This window comes from Athene cunicularia (genome assembly GCF_003259725.1).
Source record: "Athene cunicularia isolate RWA chromosome 1 unlocalized genomic scaffold, athCun1 chr1_part2, whole genome shotgun sequence".
Taxonomy (NCBI): domain Eukaryota; kingdom Metazoa; phylum Chordata; class Aves; order Strigiformes; family Strigidae; genus Athene; species Athene cunicularia.
The window spans coordinates 31,751,480-31,774,754 of record NW_020799092.1 but is presented as its reverse complement, the minus strand read 5'-3'; positions in this window follow the sequence as shown (position 1 = coordinate 31,774,754).

The following is a 23,275-nucleotide window of genomic DNA, read 5'->3' as shown; positions in this document are numbered from 1 at the left end:
CCTCTGTAAGCTGGTACTGCTAACTTCGTGCAGCTCACCTTGATATTCTGTTCCTTCCTCTCTGATTTACCAATGCATGCATAATGTTTGAGTGTTGTTACTTTTTGTCTTTGGCAAACGGTAGGCAATCACATGCAATTGGTGGCTTCAGAGAGGTGCAGAAGGCCATTTGGTAGCCAATATAATTGCTTTCACATAAGCAGAGTCTTTGAGATAGCTGTAGAACTACAGATGTCCTGACTTGACTAACAGTGAACAGACTAGCCCCGGACATGTGCTATATGCCTCTGCTAAAATGGGTCATGGCAAATTTCTCACACAGTTCCAAGAATGGGAATATTTCTAATGTGATGTTGTTGCTGTTTCTGAGCAGTGATGCAATTCCAGCATACGAGCCATCTCTTTGCACCAGGCTTGCAAGTTTTTGGAAATCAAGAGCCTTGAGTGGCTGAATCATGCAGTAGGTGTTTTGCTTTGCCTTGTCAATGCTTGTAATGTCACTACTGACAGTGCCAGAGAATTATAACCTGCCTGGATTAAATGTTGTAAAATATCTCTGCTGCCCTCCATCATCATCCTTCCATCAGCTTCAATAACACAAACGGGAGGCATTTATCCACCAGAATCATAACATGGGTTCATCAGAAACAAACAGAAATAAGAATTCTAGGTAGGCAAAAATGCCTCCTCTAAACATGTGTATGAGCTAAAAACACCTCTGCTCAAATAGGGTAAGCAAGTTCTCTCTGAAGGCATTGTAAGTCAAATCAGTGGCTTGAATTGGTGAGGAGCTGATTGAGAGATCCCTAGGAATCCTAGCAACAACCCCCTTACCTAAGATATGTTTGATGCAATTACACAGATGTGGGTTGAGTGCAGCTCTTCATAGCTATAGCTATTCATAGGTGAGCATGCTAATTCTGGATGTTTATTCTCAGTTAAGTATAATACATGTTCCTCTCTGGGTATAACATCTGTGCACTGTTTCCTTAGCTGTAAATTAGGGATGTTAATACACGTTCCAAGATTTGCAGCAAGTTTATCATGTGCCGTCTTCTCAGTTGCTCAGAATTGTTGCAAGAGACTTATCTTAAATTTTAGTTCTTGTTCAAGATTTTTTTTTTTTTTTTTACTAGAGTCGATGTTATTAATGTTTGCGTAAAGTCTGTGTATCCCTTTGTCTTTCAGCATTTCTGAACTTTGATAAATCAAAGGGTTTGGTTTTAGGAAAACTGTATTTCTGTTAGTTTTCTATATGGAAACAGTTAGTTTTCAGTCTTTTAGTATGATAATGAACACAATAGAGTTGTAAACTCTAATACTGCAAATTTATATTGGAGGCATACACGAAATTGAAATTATTTGAAAGTCTAGGCCTATCATATGAATGATGACAAATAATTTCTTCTTCTCGTCTCCCTTCTCTCCACCCCCAAAACAGGCAAATGTTAGATTCCCAAAAGCTTCTGACAACTAGCAAGTCAAACAGAAGCTCATTTTGTAACTCAGCTGTATGTTGTTTAGGCTACAGAAGCAAGATCTGTGCTTCATTTTAGTGACAAACCAAACTAACACCTAACTTTAGAAATGCAAGCAAAGACCTATGTTAATGAAACACTAGGACTAAAATATTACAATCTAGAAACAACCCACATCCTACACTACAGGAATTATTTTCAATCTGCTTTTCAATATATTCCTTTTCCATACAAAGCAATAGGAGCTTTATCTCTAGTAGACCTCTTTGAATTAAAAAAAAAAAAAAAAAGTGTGTGGGGGAGAAGGAGCAAATGACAGAGCTTTAATTTCTGAAAGAAGACTATGAAAGGTTTTTCCTCCTAAATCTCTGTTTTTGCTGACCTTTTAAGGCAAATAAATGCTTTATATAGAAATGTTAAGAAATAGTTTGAATATTCTTGAAACCTGAAAATGTAGAATGTTATAGTAGAGCATGCTTTGTAGGGAAAATTTACTTTGTTTATTATAGTAGTTATTAAGAAGCAGCAACAGAACAGATACTTACTGAGAGGATGGAAGCGTTGAATTAATTTATGGATCTTTAGAGATTAGTTGGTATCATTATACAGTTGGTTTCAATTTTTCATTTCCTAGTGGTTTTAACAACAAAGATCTTCTTCAAACTTTTATTATTTTATAATAACAGAAAATTACTATTGCACTTTTGTTTTTCCTATTTTTATTTTCCATTCCAATTTCTTTCCACTTTTCCAATAAAAATTAAAAGATAAAAGAATGACCTACAAAGAAAGAATTGGCGGTATTTGCTTATTAATGATGAGGGGGGAAAAAGTATTTTTTGTTATCAGTTGTAATGCAAGTAAGGTTTCAATTAGTCAGTTCTCTTTCCTCATTGACCAGGAAGATGAAATAAACATTTGCTTCTGAAATGAACGAGTATGCAAACCAGGAATGGTTTTCAAAGTAGTGTGTTACTGCTGCGATGGTATTCCTTTCTATGTGTCTTTCAGTCTCAAATTTGAGAAGAACATGTGCTTTGTCTTTAAAGGATGCTAGGCTTTTTTTTTTTTTTCCCCACCTCCTATTGTTAGTGAATGCTGAATCTTTTACAAAGGTTTTAAATCCAACTCTCATGATGATGGCAATTTTGTCTGCGTGGTGTATCTAGTAGTTTTCACTGTCTGTGCACAGACAAGGCCAGAGGATGAGGATCAGGCTTGGTTACAGATTGAGTGAGCTCTGGGTGACTGCAGGTTGGGTAGTGGATTTAATTTTCTTTCCCAAACTCCTTGCCAAATGCTGCTCAGCACTGACGGTTTTGTCAGCATTTTTATGTTCTAGAGGCATTTCCTCTTCATTACTGATACCTCTGAAGACAGACTGAGCTATTTAGGGATAGCATCAAAATGTTTGTACTGTTTTTCAGATGTACATTTGCCAGAAATACACTGTTTGTCAGAAGCCTCTCCAGGACCTTGGATTCTTTAATTTTCAGTCTGCCCAGCCTGATGCAGATAGGAAGTGCATGAGAGTTTTGGTATTAGATGGGCTACTGTGCGAGAGAATACAAATTTTTGTCACATCCTGTTTGTCACCCAGGTGGATACCTGTAGCCCACTGCAGACAGTGCTTGTGGCATTATCTGAGTTCTCAGTGAATATTTACAGCCCAAAGCTCACAGCTATAAAAGAAACAAACAACAACTGCTTGTTCAATAGTCCATCAGGATCTCTCAGTGACTCCCTATGTGACGTTACAAGAGCCTGACAATAAACTTGCTTTTGAAGCCTGGAAGAGATTTTGTTGCCAGCTACTCCTGGCTGGGGGAGAAAGCAACCAGTGGGAAGTCTGTTGGCCACTTAAAGTGTAATTACTTCATCCTCTTCCTGCAGAGGTTGCAAGGTTGGACAGATTTCAGCTGTGACCTACTGGATACTGATATTACATTCTTGCGTGACTTAAAAAACAGAGGTACTGATTTGGTGCCTTTGGGGTCCAGTGTTTCCAGAGCTGTCAGCTGCTGAGAGCTCCAGGTGAGTGTTAGTGACCTTGGGCTTGCTCCAGGATGTGGCAGGTGATGGTCAGGTTTAGTGTGGGAAGGCTGGTAGTACTGAAAATGGGGCCAGGGATGAGACATAGACAGCCCAGTTCAACTTAATTTGTGACAAACTAATCAGAAATACACCTGACACTTAGTCCAATGGCTTTCATATTATTACTTATAAATGGATAATGCTTTAGAGTCTGTCAGGGAAGTGCATTTTGACAAAGATCTTACAGAAAGCTACTCAATTTATAATTGTTTTCCTGTTTGTGACTGTTTTGCTGATAGATCTTCATCTGGCAAGGAAAATGCTCAGGATTTTCAAATGTGATTTCACAACTCAGCTAAATTAATTTAATTACAGTATCACAGAATTATCTAGGTTGGAAAGGACCTTGAAGATCATCTAGTCCAACTGTTCACCTAGCACTGACAGTTCCCAACTACAGCATATCCTTAAGCTCTAAATTGACCCGACTCTTAAACACCTCCAGGGATGGGGAGTCCACCGCCTCCCTGGGCAGCCCATTCCAACACCCAACAACCCATTCTGGAAAGAAATACTTCCTGACATCTCGTCTAAACTTTCCCTGCCACAACTTGAGGCCATTCCCTCTTGTCCTATTGCTTGTTCCTTGGTTCAAGAGACTCATCCCCAGATCTCTGCAACCTCCTTTCAGGTAGCTGTAGAGCGCGATGAGGTCTCCCCTCAGCCTCCTCTTCTCCAGACTAAACACCCCCAGTTTCCTCAGCCTCTCCTCATACAACCTGTGCTCCAGACCCTGCACCAGCTCCGTTGCCCTTCTCTGGACACGCTCGAGTCATTCAATGTCCTTTTTGTAGTGAGGGGCCCAAAACTGAACACAGGAATCAAGGGGCAGCCTCACCAGTGCCGAGTACAGGGGTAAGATCCCTTCCCTGTCCCTGCTGGCCACGCTATTGCTGACACAAGCCAGGATGCCATTGGCCTTCTTGGCCACCTGGGCACACTGCTGGCTCCTGTTCAGCCGGCTGTCAATCAACACCCCCAGGTCCCTTTCTGACTGGCAGGTCTCCAGCCACTCCTCCCCAAGCCTGTAGCACTGCTGGGGGTTGTTGTGGCCCAAGGGCAGCCCCTGGCATTTGGCCTGATTGAAACTCTTCCAGTTGGCCTCAGCCCATGGCTCCAGCCTGCCCAGGTCTCTTTGCAGAGCCTCCCTACCCTCGAGCAGATCAACACTCCTACCCAACTTGGGGTCATCTGCAAACTGACTGAGGGTGCACTCGATCCTCTTTTCTAGATCATCAATAAAGATGTTAAACAGGAGTGGCCCCAAAACCGAGCCCTGGGGGGACACCACTTGTGACTGGCTGCCAACGAGGTTTAACTCCGTTCACCACAACTCTTTAGGCCCGGCCATCCAGCCAGATTTTTACCCAGCAAAGTGCGTCCCCATCCAAGCCTTGAGCAGCCAGTTTTGCCAGGAGAATGCTGTGGGAAATGGTGTCAAAGGCCTTGCTAAAGTCAAGGTAAACAACATCCACAGCCTTTCCCTCATCCAATAAGCAGGTTGCCCTGCCGTAGAAGGAGATCAGGTTTGTCAGGCAGGACCTGCCTTTCATAAACCCATGCTGACTGGGCCTGAGCATCTGGTTGTCCCACACGTGTTGTGTGATGGTACTCAGGATGAGCTGCTCCATCAGCTTCCCAGGCACCAAAGTCAAGCTGACAGGCCTGTAATTTCCCAGATCATCCTTCCAACCCTTCTTATATATGGGTGTCACACTGGCCAATTTCCAATCTGTCAGGACCTCCCCGGTCAGCCAGGACTGCTGCTAAATGATGGGGAAAGCAGCTTGGCAAGAACCCCAGCCAGCTCCTTCAGCACCCTCGAGTGTATCCCATCAGGTCCCATAGACCTGTGTGTGTCTGTGTGATGCAGCAGGGCACTGACTGTCTCCTGGATTGTGTGGTGGTCGTTCTCCCAGTCTCTGTCTTCTGGCTGAGGAAGCTGGATTCTCTCAGTACAGCTGGTCTTGTTATTAAAGACTGAAGCAAAGAAGGTGTCCTGGTTCAGCTAGGATAGGGTTAGGTTTCCCCAGCAGAGAGAGAGGGGGAAGGGATCTCCAGCCGGGTTATTCACACCGTGCTGGTGTCGGGTCCAGGGGCGGAACCTTTATACCGGGCTCTTTGGCGGGCTTGGTGGCAGGAACCTTTTTTCCGTAAACCAGCTAGCGGTATTTCTCTGTATATCGTTTGTCTTGCTCACTGTTATTCCTGTTTATTGTTGTTATCATTGCTACTGTTGTTCAGATAGTTCTATCACTCTGTTGTATTAAATTTCTTGTTATTTTAGCCGGGGTCTGTGTCTAACTTCCAGCCCGACCGGCGTGGGTGGGGGAGGGGCAACGGCAATGTGCTCTCTGGTCCCGGCAGGGCTTAAACCTGCACAGAAGGTATTAAGCACCTCAGCCTTCTCCTCATCACTGGTTACCATGTTTCCTCCTGCATCTAGTATGGGATGGAGGCTCTCCCTGGTCTTTCTTTTGCTACTGACATACTTATAGAAACATTTAATGTTGTCATTGATTACTGAGGCCAAATTAATTTCCATCTGGGCTTTAGCCCTCCCTATTTCCACCTTGCATAGCCTCACAGCCTCTGTAATCTGTGAGCGTCTAGCCCCGTCTTCCAAAGGCTGTAAACTCTCCTTTTCTCCCTGAGTTTCAGCCAAAGCTCCCTGTTCAGCCAGGGTGGTGTTCTCTGGCGTAGGCTTCTCTTACAGCCCCTGGGGACAGCCTGCTCCTGTGCCATTAACACTTCCTTCTTAAAGAGCATCCAGCCTTCCTGGACCCCTGTACCCTTCAGGACTGTCTCCTTACCTGCCACTCAGAGTGATAGTTCCTATCCTGTTGTCTGATCTCATGATCTTGATGAGGATTTTTACTTGTTTGTTTGAGAGAGCTAAAATTGTGAGGGATGGCAGTAGTAATATTAGTGTTAGGTTTTTGAAATTTTTTTTTTAAGCTGCTTAGTTTGCCATGCCATGAACAGATAAATGCCAGTGCTGAATGCATAGTTAGCCATAGCAGCATGTGGTCATAGACTAGCTTGGCTAAATAGTCAAACTGAATGCATAGGTACTTTCGGGTCAGTGAAGGCAGTTATTAGGTATGTGATCAACACCACTGGTTTCTTAGGATAAAAAGCAAAATTCAGGTGTAATGATTATTATACAACATGTGATCATTATCTATCTTCTTTACTGGAACAAAGGATTATGTGTATGTGATACTGTGAGCCTGAGAAAGTGGAAAACTGGAAATGAAGAAAGTAATCACTAAATCAATTGGAAACAAATTTTTGTCACATATTGCAGATATTTTGTTTTTAACTTATCTTGGTTTTCTTTTTTTTTTTTTGACTTGCTGTTTTTTAACAGTTTTTCCTTTCATCTATCCAGCTTTATCATCTTGCTATCCTAATGTTCTCTTTTGCAGTTTATAATTATCATTTTGTTGCTGCACTGCTTGGCTTCCTGTCTTTGAGATACTAATTGACTTTTTATGATCTCTTTCTATATTGCTGTTTTCTACATGGTCTACTTTTACTTCTCACCTGCCTACTTTCATATGCATCTAGTCATGACTTAATCTGAATTCTAGTAAACACCCTTCTGTTCTAGAACCAGAATTCATAACTGGTAGTTTCATTCTTTCTGAATCTGTGGCCTAAGTGTACTAAAGTTTTTTGTTCAGGACTGCAATGGATTTCTGTCTGACAAAACACCAGTTTTGTGTTGGCTCTTGTTTTAACTCAAAAAAAAGTGCTTTATTAACTCTCCACAGGACAGAGAGCAGTCTTACTTTTCCAGAGAAAGGCAAGTATGTTGTGCAGGGCTTCTGGTGGAAAGCATCCACTAACTACTTGTAGTCTGCTTAAATCAGAGAGAGCTGTTAATCACTTGGGTTGTATGGTTGTGCAAAATCAGAGAGTAGTACTTTAAAAGAAGCCAGACACTAAATATTGTAGTAAAATGAATGCTTTATATTGCATTTCAAAGAAATTTGAAGTTGAGTCAGATTTTGTGGAGCGTAAGTATTATCCTCCTAATGCAATTTCAGTAAGGCAATGGTGCGTTAATCACAAATTCTAGTAATCTAGTCCCTAAAAGTGGTATGTTTCTGACAGTGGTAGTATCTGCCCCCATCTCTCAGGGGCAGCTGCAGAGTGGTAGAGATGATAGTCAGTCATCAACGAAATCCACATCACTGACAGTTTGCTAGATTAAATGTGAACAATGCTAGTGGATAAGTACTTGTTTTCGACTCTTCCCATGGGTGGTTTTGTTGTCTTCAAACAGATAAGATAGGGCTGAGCTGCTGGTTGAGGAAGGATCCCTCAGGAAAGGCAGCGCTTGTGGACTTCCCACTCTTTTGGAGCTAGGACTCTGCCCCAGCCTGTGTCCGTGGGACTGGTGGAGTTTGGGGACAACGTCAGGGCTGTGTGGTACCTTGGCAGGGGATACTGTGTCCCTGTTAGATTCCTACAGTATGGGATCACAAGACAACTCTATTGCAGCTCTTGCAAATGGCTGTGGCAGTAACTTAGTTTTCAGCTGAACAATTCTGAATTTTTGCCCCATTCCTGAGAATGGCTTTCTAAAATTATCTCACTCTGACTGATCTACTGATTTTATTCTTAGGGTCTAGGTAGGCATTCATAGTTCTCACTGTAAACAACAACAAAATATCATGTTTTCTTCATAGCCAGATAACATAATTTTCAAATATTCATTGTGCTACAGTCATGAAGTTCAGCAATAGGCCTTAATTCCTACCTTTTCTGTGACAGATATTTGTCTTTTCCAGTGGTGTGTAGCTTCCCTTTCTCTTGTAGAGTGGTCTTTGGTATATTAAACGTGTCTATCAGTTGTCCTGAATCTTGGGCCAAAGGGATTTTGTAAAGATGAGGGAATACAAATGAATCTGTCTCTGGTAGTGTTTAAACTAGCAGAAACTTCCCTGTAAACATTCAAAAAATTAAGTAGAAGATGCCGAAGTTATCAATAAGGCAGTTAAGGATGCACCATCAGGACGACTAGTTTTAGATCAATGTGATATATCAGTGTCTATATGCATCAATGAAAAAGTGTTATACAGAATAAAACTTTAACATGTTAGTTGTACAGTTTGTAAAGCTTTTAATAGAATATTTTCATCCTAAATGTCTCACTTGAGGAAGGTACTTTAAAAATGTTCTGTGAGTGAGTGCAGACAGACTTGCTAAAATGTTCTGTGAGGAGGTAGTGTTCTGTATTTTAGAGGCATATTGTGCGCCGAGTAAAACTGGAGGAAAGTCAGAGTAATTTGTTATTTTAGCATGATGCTTTGAGTATGGCACAGGATATTGTGCTGTGCTGCAGCTCTGTAATATAGTGCAGGAGAAGGCTGATAATCTCCCAGAGACTTTGTTTTCATTTGTTTTGGATTGCATAGTGTTCACTTGAGCTTCCATTAGACCTTCACTGTTTTATGAACACTATGATCAAAATAACAATGACATTTGCAGGATGAATGCTTCACTTAAAATGTTCAAAGAAGCACTGTTTTTACATGTCAGCAGTCTACTTAAGCACCCTACCTGAATGACTGAATAGCTAAGCAAAATGCAATCGCAGGAGCATTGTCACAGCGATCACACTGTAGTATTATCAAGCTATTGTACTCCTGTTACCTTTCAGACAGTTGACATTACTCAGCAGGAACAAACTGTAGGGACTGTGTGAGAGTTGTGATAATCTGATTGTCGCAGATGAAAGCATTGACACAGTAATGATTTAGTAAGGGATCTAGATTTATTAATAACTAATAGCAATTTATCATTACAAAGTAATTCAGAAATGTTCAAAGAAAGAAAAGCGACTTATAGATTCTAAAATGACAAGATTCACACTAACTTACTTAACGGTACCATAATTTATACATATATACATGCACATACACAAAACCAAAAGTATTTGGGTGTCCAGTAAAATGAACACAAAACTTACAAACACACACACAGACAAAAAAGTATTTGGATCCAGTAAAATGAAGTACGTACCCACACACCAATAAACAGAGAAAGAACGGGTGAAAGAGAAGCTAGCTCAAAGAAAAATTTCCCTCTTGAGTTTATAGTAAAAGCCTTGGCATTCCTTAACTGGCGATAATTGAGACTCGAAGGCGCTGACTTCGCCCAGGCCTTCCGTCAGCTCTGGCAGTACGCAGCACCTTAAGGGTTTTGGTACCTGAATGGTGTCTCAGCTCAGGGGAGATGCTGGTCACAGGCCCACTGTGATCCAGGAGAACTCAAAGGGTCTCCCTTGTGGTCGCAGTTTATAGGGGCCACCATAACTGACTTTTGTCAGATACCTTCCCGTGCCTTCCGGCAGTTGCATGAGAATTTGATGAATGTGCAACTCTGTTATTGTTCCTATTTGACCAGTCCCAGGCACAAGTGTGCCAGGCCCTTAGGAGATAATAGGTCGTTATAACTGTTTAGGAGCAATTGGGAGGGGCAGGAGTCCTTAAGGTTAGCAGTCCTTATCTCCAGACTGGTGTAAAACTCAGGGAATGTGGGTGGAATCATACCTAGCACCAAGCAGCCCAACAAGATGGGGCGGGGAGGGGTAAGAATTGCACCACCACACTGATAAATTGCATTTAAACGTTTTCCTGATCATTTCGTTAACTTAGAAACTAAGAAAATGTATGGAGATGTTAGTGCCATCCTTACAGTGATGTTAGTAAGAAAGTTAAAATTCTCTGGAGGTAGTTCTAGGCTTGGTGATATTTTTAAAGCTTAACATTTTGTCAGCTGTCAAGAACTATCTGATCGAAGAAATTGCATTTGATAAAACTTAATGGCTTGGGAGTCACTTTAATAGTAATTAATCCCTCTTTCTTAAGCATTTTCCCAAACTTTATAAATCCATTTGACTGCTTTAACAACAGACATGTTATCAGTTTATTGGGGAAGTTCTGTTGTGTCCCTGTTTTGCATACTTACTTTGAAGAACTAATCTTTACAGACATTATTTTTAAATGGAAGAAAGTAGGATTTGCTCACATACAGCTCTTTTGTGTTGTTTCTTTCTGCACCATGTTTCCTTTTCAAATTGATTGGAACAATTTGAAGGGTAAAGGCTGAGGGCAAGACTCATTTACTTGCAGTTTATATAAGCAAAGGGGTGCAAGCTGTTCTATAAAATTGTAAAGTAATTTAATGGCAGTATTTATATAAATACAAAATGTTACATGTTCAATAAAATTTTGAAGAGCTCCCTATGAAAGTCAACAAGAAAGCAATTTTCCTGCACTCCAGTTAATTTGGTCGCGGGGAACATACCTTCTGAATAAATAAGCAAATCTTATCATTTTGATTTAACCCCCCCCCTGGTTTTAATATAGAAGTGTGTACGAATCTACAGTTCTGCAAATAATGCCACATGTATTGTCTTACGTCACAGAAGGCTCTGAGAAACCAGGTCACTACTTCTCGTGTCCATATTGAAACAGGTGGGGTGGAATGTGTACTGGCAGTCTCTTAGATTCACAGAGCCTCTTGAATAAGAAGATATATTTGAATTCATTCTGACATATGAGTCTTTATTCTAAATGAGGTTTTTTTGTACATTCTTCAATAAAATGGAAGAGCCTGATCCAGGACAAAATCTGACATTTTTCTATTTTGCATGATGCACATCACTAGAAACATGACCTCTTTACTGAGTAGTTCTAATTCTTCTTCCACAATTTACTGGAGTTTGTGTCAGCTTTCATGAACCAGTTTTTCTTCACTTCTTGTTTGCTATCAAAGAAATGTTGCATTATGAAAACTTGTTAGGCTTGTGGATACTGTGTGGGTTTAAGCCCTGCCGGGACCAGAGAGCACGTTGCTGTGGCCCTTCCCCACCCTCAGCCGGTCGGCCTGGCAGTGAGGCACAAACACGGTTAAAATAAGAAATTTAATACAACAGTGTGATAATCTGAACAACAACAGTGGCAATTATAGCAACAATAAACAGCAATAGCAGTGAACAAGACAAACGATATACAGAGAAATACTGCAAAATGGTCACGGAGCAGTTCCCCACCACCAGAAAGCCAAAGAGAAAGTAAAATCCAAATTTCCTGCCCCCTGGACCTGACGCCAGCATGGTATGAATAGCCTGGCTGGAGATACCTTCCACCTCTCTCTCTGCTGGGGAAACTTAACCTATCCTAGCTGAACCAGGACATAATCCCCCCCTCTATTCTATACCATCTGCGTCATGTCCAGCTGCCATTTAGCAGTTAACAATAACAAAATAACAATTTACACAGGCACAGCATAATTCACGGCATGTTCTCACCCAGAATCAAGTACCCCTGTGGTACGCATTGGACTTCTCCATTGTCCTGCATCACCCACCAGGTACACCCAGGACCTTGGGCAAAAGCAGTCCCATGGTTGGGTTTGCCTTTACCTTTGCCTGGTGCAGGACTAAACCAGACTATTTTTCCCACTATATTCCTCATGTGCACCACAGGGATTTTATCCCCATCTACAGCACGTGGAGGTCTCGATTGAGCCGGGCCAGCTCGACTGGCAGATCCTCTTGTGTTGACTAGCCAGGTGGCCTTTGCTAGATGCATGTCCCAGTCTTTGAAGGTCCCACCTCCCAGTGCTTTCAATGTGGATTTTAACAGTCCATTGTAGCGCTCGATCTTCCCAGAGGCTGTTGCGTGGTAGAGGATATGGTAGACCCACTCAATGCCATGTTCTTCTGCCCAGGCATTTATGAGGTTGTTTCGGAAGTGGGTCCCGTCGTCTGACTCAATTCTCTCTGGGGTGCCGTGTCACCACAGGACTTGGGTCTCAAGGCCCAGGATGGTGTTTTGGGCGGTGGCGTGGGGCGCTGGGTAAGCTTCCAGCCGTCCAGTGGTTACTTCCACCATTGTGAGCACGTGGCGCTTCCTGTGGCGGGTCTGTGGCAGTGTGATGTAGTCGATCTGCCAGGCCTCTCCATATCTATATTTCAGCCATCGCTCTCCATTTCGCTGGGGCTTCACCCGTTAGGCATGTTTGATTGCAGCACACATCCTCACATCCATGGATGATCTCTGCAATGGTGTCAATAGTAAGGTCCACCCCTCGATCTCGAGCCCACCTGTATGCTGCATCTCTACCTTGGTGGCCTGAGGTCTCATGGGCCCACCGGGCTATGAACAGATCACCTTTGCACTGCCAGTCCAAGTCCTCCTGAGCCACTCTAATCTTAGCAGCTTGGTCTGCCTGCTGGTTGTGTCGATGTTCATCAGTGGCCCGACTCTTGGGTACATGGGCATCCACATGGCGCACCTTCACAACGAGGTTTTCCACACAGGCTGCAATGTCCTGCCATACTTCAGCAGCCCAGACGGTTTTACCCTTACATTGCCAGTTGTTCTGCTTCCACTGCTGCAGCCATTTCCACAGGGTGTTCACCACTGCCCATGAGTCAGTGTAGAGGTAGAGCCTCGGCCACTTTTCCCGCTCAGCAATATCCAAAGCAAGCTGGACGGCTTTCACCTCTGCAAACTGGCTCGATTCACCCTGTCCCTCAGCAGCTTCAGTGACCCGTCGTGTGGGACTCCATAGAGCAGCTTTCCATCATCGATGTTTTCCCACAATACGACAAGGCCCATCAGTGAACAGGGCATATCGCTTCTCCTCATGCGGCAGCTCGTTATATGGTGGAGCCTCCTTAGCACGTGTCACCTCCTGTTCTGGTGACATCCCGGAATCTTTGCTCTCTGGCCAGTTCGTGATCACCTCTAGTATCCCTGGGTGGCTGGGGTTCCCTATTCGAGCCCGTTGTGTTATCAACGCAACCCATTTACTCCACGTGGCATCTGTTGCATGATGCGTGGAGGAGGCCTTTCCTTTGAACATCCACCCCAGCACCGGCAGTCGGGGTGCCAGGAGGAGCTGTGTTTCAGTGCCGACCACTTCTGAGGCAGCCCGAACTCCTCTGTTCGCTGCCAGTATCTCCGTCTCAGTTGGTGTCTAATTAGCTTCAGAGCCTTTGTATCCCCGGCTCCAAAAGCCCAGAGGTCAGCCTCGGGTCTCCCCAGGTGCTCTCTGCCAGAGGCTCCAGGTAGGGCCATTCTCCCCAGCTGCGGTGTAGAGCATATTCTTAACCTCCTGCCCTTCCTGGACTGGCCCAAGGGATACTGCTTGGGCAATCTCCCGTTTAAACTCTTCAAAGGATTGTTGTTGCTCAGGGCCCTGTTCAAAATCGTTCTTCTTACGGGTTACATGGTAGAGAGGTCTCACAATCAGGCTGTAGTTCGGGATGTGCATCCTCCAGAACCCCACGGCGCCCAGGAAAGACTGAGTCTCCTTTTTAGAGGCTGGTGGGGCCACGGCTGTTATCTTGTTTATCACCTCCATTGGGATGTGGCGACGCCCATCTTGCCATTTTATCCCTAGAAATTGAATTTCCCTTGCAGGCCCCTTAATTTCTTTTGCTTAATGGCAAAGCCGGCCTTCAGGAGATTTCAATGATTTTCTTCCCTTTCTCAAAGACTTCCTCGGCTGTGTCCCCCCATACAATGATGTCATCAATATACTGCTGGTGTTCTGGAGCCCCACCTTTCTCCAGTGCAGTATGGACCAGTCCACGGCAAATGGTGGAGCTGTGGTTCCACCCCGGGACAATCGATTCCAGGTGTACTGGATGCCTCTCCAAGTGAACGCAAACTGTGGCCTGCACTCTGGCGCTATTGGAATGGAGAAGAACGCGTTAGCAATGTCAATTGTGGCGTACCACTTGGCTGCCTTCGACTCCAGTTCATACTGGAGCTCCAGCATGTCCGGCTCTGCAGCACTCATGGCTGGCGTAACTTCATTCAGGCCACGGTAGCTCACAGCCTCCATTCGCCATTAGGCTTCGTCACTGGCCATATAGCGCTGTTGAAGGGTGAGTGAGTTTTGCTGATCACCTGCTGGCTTTCTAGTTGACGGATCAGCTGATGGATGTGGACCAGGCCCAAAACTGAACACAGGAATCGAGGGGCGGCCTCACCAGTGCCGAGTACAGGAGTAAGATCCCTTCCCTGTCCCTGCTGGCCACGCTATTGCTGACACAAGCCAGGATGCCATTGGCCTTCTTGGCCCCCTGGGCACACTGCTGGCTCCTGTTCAGCTGGCTGTCAATCAACACCCCCAGGTCCCTCTCTGACTGGCAGCTCTCCAGCCACTCCTCCCCAAGCCTGTAGCGCTGCTGGGGGTTGTTGTGTCCGAAAATGCGATGGGATGCTTTGGGAGAGTATGCCAGCTGCAAAGTCTGTCTGTCTTCAAAAATTTACTTTTTCAATTTCCAATAAACATACTCATCAGAGGAAACAGACATTCAGGGTTAATGTGAAGGGAAATAAAGAGTAATGAGACTTTAACATGAAATTTTCCACTTGTAATATTCAGTTTAAAAATGGCCTTCACTAATTAGCTCTGATGCAGGCATGCTGGGATTTTTTCCTATTCTTTTTTTTTTTTTTTTTTTTTTCCTAAGCCAGTACAAAAAGAGGATCATACTTAAGTTGCAGCAAACAAGCAAAAAAAATCTCAACAACCAAACCCCTCAAACTGATCTCTCCATGTCCCTTATGCTGTTTAGGTTAAGAGTGACTGGATGTCAAGTTTTGATTTTAGGATAACGAACTGGCATCTATGCTAAAGTGTAATTTTTTGAAAAATATTTTTTTTAACTGATTGTTTGCTAACTGACATCCCTATCACTCAGTCTGATCTATGCAAGTACATCAGTTGCATGAACACAGAACTTTTCAGGTCCAAAATGGTAGAAGTTTCTCCAGCATAGAGAAAATTGCAGAATAAATACACATCTTAATAACATTAAATCACTTGCAATGAATCTTGTAGTTAACAGTGTAAGTCTGTGTGAAGCATCTTGTAAATCTAGGTGTTGATTTAAACATCATATCTGGAACTATTTCATTTTCCTCATGAGTTTGAAGAAGCTTTTTTTTCTGAGTATAAAATATTCATATGGATTTTTTTAGAGGGTATTTGTTTGATAAATTACCATCATTGACAGTAATACAATGATTGCTTTCTACAGGATTCCAAGAGCAAGAAAATAATGATTAAAACGCTGAGTGTTTTGTAAGGTACTTCAGATAGAGTTTTGTTGCAGATGGGGAAACCCCCATCTTTAGCATTCAAAAATAGGGAAATTTTTCTTTGGCTTGAAATGGAATTTGATTTATTTGATAAGCTATGACCATTAAGGTGAAAGTCTGTTCCCTCCTTGAAAGTGCTTTAGGAATCTCCAGGTTGCCTTGGAAGTGGAAACTTGTCCATGCAATTAACCATATTAGGGACTACAAGTACATGAGTTTAAGAATCTGTTCTGATAGGTTACAACAGAATTGCCCCTTCATGTATCCTAATTTAATCTTTTTTTTTTTCTGGTAGCAGAAGTAGTTCATTGAAACTTCTGTCTTAACATTTTTCCATATTTAAAATTGCTCTTACATGATTTAGCAGTAACATGTATCTTGAACCCATGTTTTTAGACATGTAGAAATATTACTCTATGGTATCAAGTATTCATTCAAGTTAAAATTGCTTGAAGTCACTGCAATGAACAGTCTGTGCATGCACTGTTAACATGCAGCAGATCTGAAGTAATTTGTCTGAGCTCATTGCTTTTGCACTAGAAACTCAACTAAGTACATGTAGAAGCTTATAGTGGTTCAGCTGGTGGATGATAACCCATTGAGGTGTTCTGCCTGCCAGTGTTTCTTAACTCTAAGTCCTACCAGATTTCAGCTGGAGTTGAGATCTTATTCATCCAGATAATTTTTACAAAAATAGAAGTTTGGCTTTTAAATCATTGATGCATTGTAATATTTATTAAAGAATGTTAATTAGCCTACAAAACTTGGGGTTTATTTTGTTGGCTCAATGAACAATAGATATTGAGGAACCCAGAGAAAAAAAAAATCCTAATACCAGTGTGTGCCAAATGGTATGTTGGCTGGACCAAGCAACACTTGCTTAGGCCTTCATTCCTCTTGGCAAAAGTAATTTTCAGGTATGCATATTCTGTGTCTTGTTTATCTTGAGCTTCTGCTTATACTATGAAACTTAGGACTCTGGTGGTTTTGATTCCACTATGGATCTCTGGGGCCTTTAGAGTCACTACTGAGCAAGAAAAATTGTTATAAATTTGAAAGGCCTGAGGAACTGCAGCACCCAGACCACTGTTGTTTGAGGGACGATCACTTGGAACAGTTTTGTTCTAATACACAAATAGATAATTGTTCTGGTAGTGCTTCAGTACTAATGCTCTATCAGTATCTGTGGAAAGTTTCAGTATACTTAATGTGGCCTGAGATACTGAGTCATAAGAACAGTGATCTATATTTAATGCCTCTGACATTGGTAGAAAATCCAAATAGGCTTATTGTGGTTTGTGTTAGGAAATAGAGCATTCTGATGCTTCAGTCCCTCTGTGACCCCTGTGGGGCTTCCAGAACATGCAGAAGCATCATTGAAATAAAGTTCAGGGCAAATCTGGATGAAATGGTTTTTGCCTTTTGACAGACTACTCAAGCTACTGTGCAGATTTTGCTCTGCAAGAACTCGCCATTAAAAATGCATTTAGTAGTCTGAGACATATGGAAGCTATAATACATCTGGTCCCTAAAGCCAAATTGTGTATGAAGCACTATTGGTCTTTTTTTCATTCCTAAATGTTCTCTACTCTGATGGTAGATTAAGTGGTTTGTAATGCTTCCCAATATGTTGACGTTCATGTAAATCAACATAATCTATCAGTATTGTATCCTTTTGTCTACTGGTATTTCTCACTGTTGACTTTGTATAGGACTGAATGCAGAATACTGGAGAAGCTATTGCCTTAGTTATACCACTCTTGTAGTTTTAACACGAGATCATTTTGATGCATTTTATTTCTGGTTTAAAACTCCATCCCCTAAAACAACAGCTGGCAGTTGTCTTAATGAAGAGTTAAGACTGAGGATACGAGTACTTGCACAAGTGTAAAAGGTACTTAATGATGTATTATAATGTTTCCCAAGCAAAGTGTTGTTAAGAAGTAAAAGGGAATCATAGCTTCGTGTGGACAGGGCATAGTTCCTCTCCTGGGTATAGAGCTTATCTGAGCTAGTTGTCATCTTGTCATCCTCCATGAGTAGACTGAACTATGGTCTCCACTTGAGTCAAAACCACCACCAGAATGAACGTGGCGACCCAGACGGAGCTTCCACACAAACATGCAGTGGTCCAAGTCCTGGGCTGCAGGGAGTGCCTGAGCTTCTCAATCTTATTGGAGGGCAGCAGGGACAGCACCTGTGTGCACTGCCATCAGCTGGATGACCTGCTCAGCCTTGTGGCTGAGCTCAAAGAAGTGGTTAAAAGATTATGAAGTATTAAGGAGTGCAAAAGGGAAATTGATTTGTCGAGTAGCACCTTAGCACCCCAGAAGCAAAAGGAGCAAATGGAGGCTCCAAAAGAGGCAAGCGATCCCTCACCCTCTTGCTACCAGGCAGAAGGAGGGGATCTGAGAGATGGGGAAAACTGGAAACAGGTCCCTGATCAGGGAGGCAGGAAAATACCCTCCTGACCTTCCTCACCTTCCATGGTGTCCCTTCACAGTAGATACAGGGACCTGGAACTTGTGAATGAAGCAGAGAAGGATGAAGAAAAGGAACCAGATAAGGAGGAAGGTGAAGGCCTACCAAGGTTGGTTCACTCTAGACCAGGTATTAAAACCAATTCTAAAAAGAACCCCAGAAGGGTTGTTGCAGTGGGTGACTCCATTCTGAGGGGTGTCGAAGGCCCAGTATACAGACTGGACCCACTTCATAGGGAAGTCTGCTGCCTCCCTGGGGCCTGGGTGAAGGACCTCACGGCAAAACTCCCAACTCCAGTGAGACATAAGGACTACTACCCTCTCTTGGTTTTTCAGGTGGGTAGTGATGATATTACCAGAAGTCCTAAATCAGTGAAGAGAGATTTCAGAGCCTTGGGAAAACCGGTTAAGGGGTCGGGGGCACAAATAGTGTTCTCCTCCATCCCTTCAGTTGCAGGGATGAATGAGGAAGATTACAGGAGAAGTCAACAGATGAACTCGTGGCTCTGAAACTGATGTTACCGGCAGGGCTTTGGGTTTTCAGTCATGGGTTAGTATACAGGATGCCAGACCTTTTGGCATCAGATGGAATGCATCTGTCCCAGAGGGAGAAAAGGATCTTGGGGCAGGAGTTACCTGGGCTCAGTGAGAGAGCTTTACACTAGATTTGAAGAGGGAAGGGGAGAAAAATGGAACTCTTAGACATAAACCCCAGGGTAGTTTACCACAGTCTGTGGGCTGTTGTGCCAGCGATGACCCTCACCCTGCCATCTCAGTGAAGGCAAGGGATGGAGACATACAGCACAACTGGATCAGTAACCGTGGTAACACCTATGAAAGGTCAGGCTGGACCTCTAAATGCGAAAGGATGCTGGGGACATCAGCCCATCTCAAGTGCATGTATACCAATGCACACAGCATGGGTAACAAACAGGAGGAGTTTGAAAACATGATGCAACAGGAAAATTATGATGTGGTGGCTATCACAGAAACATGATGGAATGTCTCCCATGACTGGAGTGTGCCAACTGATGGCTACAAGCTCTTTAGTAGGGACAGACAAGGGAGGAGAGGCGGTGGGGTGGTGCTGTATGTTAGGGACTGTTATGATTGCTTTGAACACATGTGTCGGGAAGACAGGGTGGAGAGTCTTTACGTTAGAATCAGGAGGAAGGCCAACAGGGCAGATGGCATAGTGGGACTCTGCTATAGGCCACCCAACCAGGAGAGAGAAGTGGATGAAATATTCTATAGCCACTTGGGAGAAATCTCACAATTGTTTTCCCTTGTTCTTGGGGGAGACTGTAACTTCCCAGACATCTGCTGGAAATACAACAGAGCAGAGCAGGACCAGTCCTGGGGATTCCTGGAATGTGTGGGAGATAACTTCCTGACACAGCTGGTGAGGGAACCAACCAGAGAAGGTGCCCTGCTGGATCACCTCTTTGTGAACAGAGGACTGGTGGATGATGTGGCAGTTGCAGGCCAACTAGGGCACAGCAGTCATGAAATAATAGAATTTTCTCTTCTTAGAGAGGCCAGGAGAGGGGGCAGCAGGACTGACATCCTGGACTTCCAAAGAGCTGACTTTGTCTTGTTTAGGCACGTGCTTGACAGGATCCCTTGGGAGACGGTCCTGAAAGGTACAGGGATCCTCACAGAAGAAGGCTGTCCCCAGGAGCTGTAAGAGAAGTTGGTGGCAGAGATGACCACCCAGGCTGAACAGGGAGCTTTGGCTTCAACTTAGGGAGAAAAGGAGAGTTTACGGCCTTTGGAAGAAGGGGCTAGCCACTCACAGTGATTACAAAGAGGCTGTAAGGCTATGCAGGGCAGAAATCGGGAGGTTTAAAGCCCAGCTAGAAATTAATCTGGCTTCAGCAGTCAGGGATAACAATAAATGTTTCTATAAGTATGTCAACAGCAAAAGAAAGACCAGGGAGAGCCTCCATCCCCTGTTAGATGCAGGAGGAAACATGGAAATGAGTGATGATGAGAAGGCTGAGGTGCTTAATGCCTTCTTTTTCTCAGTCTTTAATAACAAGACCAGTTGTACTGAGGGAATCCAGCCTCCTCAGACAGAAGACAGAGACTGGGAGAACGACCCACACACAATCCAGGAGAAGGAATATTCATTGACCTACTGCATCACATCGTCATACACAAGCCTATGGGTCCGGATGTGATAACCCTGAGGGTGCTGAAGGAGCTGGCTGGGGTGCTCGCCAAGCCACTTTCCATCATTTACCAGCAGTCCTGGCTGACCAGGGAGGTTCTGACTGATTGGATATCGGTCAGTGTGACACCCATCTCTAAGAAAGGTCAGAAGGATGATCTGGGACAGCTTGACTTTGGTGCCTGGGAAGCTGATGGAGCAGCTCATCCTGAGTACCATCACACAACACGTGTGGTACAACCAGATGCTCAGGCCCAGTCAGCATGGGTTTATGAAAGGCAGGTCCTGCCTGACAAACCTGATCTCCTTCTACGGCAGGGCAACCTGCTTATTGGATGAGGGAAAGGCTGTGGATGTTGTTTACCTTGACTTTAGCAAGGCCTTTGACACCATTTCCCACGGCATTCTCCTGGCAAAACTGGCTGCTCAAGGCTTGGATGGGCACACGCTTTTCTGGGTAAAAAACTGGCTGGATGGCCAGGACCAAAGAGTTGAAGTGAAAGGAGTTAAATCCAGTTGGTGGCTGCTCAAGAATGGTGTCCCCTAGGGTTCAGTTTTGGGGCCACTCCTGTTTAACATCTTTATTGATGATCTAGACGAGGGGATCGAGTGCACCCTCAGTCAGTTTGCAGATGACCCCAAGTGTAGGGAGGCTCTGCAGAGAGACCTGGACAGGCTGGAGCCATGGGCTGAGGCCAACTGGAGGAGTTTCAATCAGGCCAAATGCTGGGGGCTGCCCTTGGGCCACAACAACCCCCAGCAGTGCTACAGGCTTGGGCAGGAGTGGCTGGAGAGCTGCCAGTCAGAAAGGGACCTGGGGGGGGTGATTGACAGCCGGCTGAACAGGAGCCAGCAGTGTGCCCAGGGGGCCAAGAAGGCCAATGGCATCCTGGCTTGTGTCAGCAATAGCGTGGCCAGCAGGGACAGGGAAGGGATCTGACCCCTGTACTCGGCACTGGTGAGGCCGCACCTCGATTCCTGTGTTCAGTTTTGGGCCCCTCACTACAAAAAGGACATTGGATGACTCGAGCGTGGCCAGAGAAGGGCAACGAAGCTGGTGCAGGGTCTGGAGCACAGGTTGTACGGGGAGCGGCTGAGGGAACTGGGGGTGTTTAGTCTGGAGAAGAGGAGGCTGAGGGGAGACCTCATCACCCTCTACAGCTACCTGAAAGGAGGTTGCAGAGAGCTGGGGATGAGCCTCTTTAACCAAGTAACAAGCAATAGGACAAGCGATAGAACAAGAGGGAATGGCTTCAAGTTGCACCAGGGAAGGTACAGAATAGGTTGTTAGGTGTTGGAATGGGCTGCCCAGGGCAGTGGTGGCGTCCCCATCCCTGGAGGGGTTTAAGAGTCAGGTTGACGTAGTGCGGAGGGATAGAGTAGTTGAGAATGGTCATTGTGAGGTTAATGGTTGGACTGGATGATCTTCAAGGTCTTTTCCAACCTAGATGATTCTGTGTTATCATAGAAAATAAATGTAAAAGACGTTAAAGAGAATCCACAGATTTGATATAGGGATATACACTTCCTGTCACCTGAGGCAATCTCTTAATTGTAACACTGAGTAATTGTGCTACTTCTGTTCTCAAGAAAAATTATATTAATAGTTAGATTAAATTTCAAAAACCTATCTCTGCCTCTTGGCTGACTATAGAAAGCAGACTCAAGGCTGTTTGGGACTGCAATGGCATGTTCAGCCCGCACAAGGGAACACATGCAGATCTCTCCTGAGCTAACAGTAATCACTTAGCTCCAGAAATAAAAGGCAATGTGGGTATAGCAGGAGCGTACAGTACCTGAGTTTTTTCTTCACATCAGGCATTCTGAAGGCTTCTGATGCAGAGATGTAAAGTCCTTTTAAGCACTTATAACACTGACAGATTCTGATCTTATTAAATATTTCTAGTGTCTGCCTACAGTGTATGCTCAAGAGCAGATGTAGCACATTAGGATCTGAGCTTCTCATGAGTCTAGGATCTTATGGACAACATGGGTTTTCATCTCTGAAAGAGGACTTATTAAATTTACTTGTTAATTAAATCAAGGTTAATTAATTTAACGAAAAGACTGTGATTTGATGTTGTCAAATGTTCTGTCAGAATCGGATTGATGTTGCTGCTCCCTGATGCCTATTCCCACTGTCAGCCATTCAGCTGTATTGGCAGAAGTGCTAGTGTGGTCAGTGCAGTGACTGAATTGAGGGTTTGATCTAGCTGAAAAACAACCCAGTGAAATGAAACAAAGTGTTCCACATCTTTTACCATTTCATACAGCCAACAAGGCCAGCTCCCCAGTCTTGTGTGTCCTCATGGAAAGTTAAGAAATTATGATAGGCTGGATGCGCAGCAGGTGAAGATTTTAGGAGGTGGATTTTGTAATAACAGACCACAATTACAGATGGCAGGGACAGCACAGCTTTATTCCTAGCTCTTACACTGAATAGTTGAGTGACTTGGAATTTACAATTTTCCTGTTTGTAATTTTAAAACAATTCTACTGAAAGCTGGAGGAAATAATTTTTCATTGGAACATGCTATCTCAGAGAAGTATAAATGTTTCAATTTAACAGGCTTTTTACCAGAGCATGTGCTTTGCTGCAGTGTATGGTGGGCTACATGAGAACCGTGGTCTTCCTTGATTTTGCTCAGTGCCTGAAAGTCATCAGCACTTGGTCTTAATTACAGTTTCACAAAGCTTTTGCATGTCCCTGTGATGGAGCAAGCTGTCTGGAAATCCATTTTTAGCAAATGGCTTTCAGAAATTCTGTGCCATTACCCTTTCCCATCAGGGAGAACAAGTTAAATTCATGGGAGTCAAGGCAGTATAGTTGTTGTAGCAGTCAGAGTAAGTTTTTTCTTAAATCAGAGGTTTCTAGTATTCAGCTGACTGAGAAGATACTTTTTTTTT